This window comes from Juglans microcarpa x Juglans regia, chromosome 1S, assembly GCF_004785595.1.
Source record: "Juglans microcarpa x Juglans regia isolate MS1-56 chromosome 1S, Jm3101_v1.0, whole genome shotgun sequence".
NCBI classification, from domain to species: Eukaryota; Viridiplantae; Streptophyta; class Magnoliopsida; order Fagales; family Juglandaceae; genus Juglans; species Juglans microcarpa x Juglans regia.
The window spans coordinates 15,147,524-15,150,114 of record NC_054595.1 but is presented as its reverse complement, the minus strand read 5'-3'; positions in this window follow the sequence as shown (position 1 = coordinate 15,150,114).

Below are 2,591 nucleotides of genomic sequence, written 5' to 3'. Positions count from 1 at the left end.
TTTTTAAATGATATATTAGCAACAATAATAAATTGGTTAATGGAATGTGAGCTAGAGAGTAAGGATTGAGATCTCTTAAAATTCAGGCTAATAGTAGGCAAGTATTTTGCACTAAAAATGAACATAGTAAGTAGACTTCACAATATTATTCCTCTAAAAAAAAATAATAAATGATATAGGATCTACGGCATGCACCTTCTGCCTATCTTCCTTTAGAATCCTTCAAGAATTTGAAAACGAAATTAGGGGATCTTAATCTATTAAAGAATCAATATTTTATAGAAATTTAACTCCATCATTGAAAATGGGAGAGAATCATCTTAGCCTATAATAGATGGAGTTATTAAACTTAAATGCAGAAACAATTATAAACTCCATAATTTATATAAATCACATCTATACAACTCCCATGAATCGAGTCTGCATCGAGAACTATAAATTATTATTTATAATTCATAAAATTTATATACAATAACTCAAAATTAAACGGGATGGGCAAATAATATCTAGACTCAACCACCTATTAGGGGAGGGTGGCGGGCAGGTGGACGTCTGCATGCATCTGGGTGCTAGGGGATTGTGCTCGAGCTAGACCCAAGCCCACCTTGGAGTTCCCCCATCCGCTCGGCCCAAATTATATATATATATATATATATATTAAAAAAAATTAATAAAACGATGTCGTTTGGTGTAGGTTTTTGTTTTACAACCCTCCTTTGCCTCTCCCCTCCCCGTCGTGTCTCTCTCTTTTTCCTCTCTGAGTCTCTCTCCCTCTCACCGTCTTTTTGGGGCCCCCAGGGATCTCTCTCTCTAGAAGCTTTCTCTCATTGTGAGTGATTGGTGGATGGCCCTAGGGGCCAATCAACCCCACTCCACAGGGGGTGGGGCCTGGGGGCCCAACTCTCTCTCTCCCCCCTCCCCCTGGCTATGCACATGCGGGGCGGGTCCGACAGCCACCCAACTGGCTGGTGCAAGTATCACCCCTACCACTTATGACTCGTCACCCTAAAAGAAGTTTGATAGGCTAATGGCCTCTCCGTTTCCTAAGCCTACTTAAGAATACTTGGCTCATTTAAACACTTGGAGTATATCAGAATTTTATGATTTTCGTGCATGGAAAGCCACGATTGTGAGTCTCCAAGCGCAGATCTATTCAATGGTGGACTCCCAATGCATATATGGTTGTGATATGGTGATTGTGATTTGATTTTTTATTGTGATACGGTGATGTTAGGGGCAGGGATTCGAACGGTGGACCGAGCCACCCGTCTGCCTGTCAAATGACCATATGAATGGTGCAGGAGGGGTGGCTAATCATCCGTGTAGGGTGGGCAGTACCCCTAGTACGTAATTTGAGATGAGTTTGTGAGTTTTCCCCTGAAATTCTTCTGTTGCGAAAAATGTACTACAGCAAATTGCAGTGATAAAACCGACCTGTAGAAGTAAAGTAGCATGGGAAGGGAGGCACAAAGGAGAAAACAGAAAAGAAAAGACATTTGAAATTGGTCCAATATAGCTTTTAAATTCGAGTACTAGTCTGGTAGGTATCTGGCCGGCGATGAGGACGAGTCGTATATATAAATAGGGAGGGATGGATGGTTGCTTGTGGTTGATGAATCTTTATCGGCATCAGCGCTGCATGACTATCAATTAGTTCTTTTGTTTTGATATAATTTTGGTAAAAATAAAACTTATACGATCCTTCATTGGAGCCATTTTTGGCAACATCCGGTACTTGTTTGTGGCGACGATGATGATGGTTGGGAACTCGTGATGATCACCTTTACATTTTTTTTTTTTTTTTTCAGTTTTAGGATATCCTGCGTATTTTTTGAATAAAATTGATAAATCTATGATTCACATTAAAAAATTATTTTTTTAATAATGAATTTCACTTGTTTCAAAAGAAATACGTGTGGCTTGCACACTCTAATATTTTAAAAATATTTTATTTAACTTTTAACTTTTAATTTCTATCTAAATTCATCTCATCTCAACTCACTATCTAAATAACACATAAGATTGTATCTAATATTATTATCATAACATGAGTCTCTTAAAAGGGCAAGTCAAATAATAATAATAATAATTAAGACACTTAATTGTAGCTAATAATTATATATATATATATATATATGTGTGTATATAATACTGCATATGGTGCATACGTAAAAAGCAAAGTGAGGTGCATTAATGCGTTGTTGCTGGTGGTAGTTCTTTATCAACAAACCCACATTTTCAGAGTCCTGTCGATCTCTTCGATTCTACGCATGCACCTCACCTTGGATTCTGATCTCTCTCTCTCTAGTATGACAGACGAAAGCAATCCATGCATGAGATCTGTAACACATCTCCAGTTGCTTAAAGAAAAATAGATTGAAATTGCTCACTTCAAGAGGAATACCTTCATAAAAAAAAATGAAAAACAAGATAAGAGAAAAGAAATAGAAATTTTCATTAACTTTTTGGAATACATAATCTTAGAACTTTTGGCTCGTACATAAAGAAGATGATCCTTACATGGGCCAGGCTAACACAACTAAAGGCATACAAGAAGATAAAACTAAGGGCCCAAGCCCACTAGCTACCTT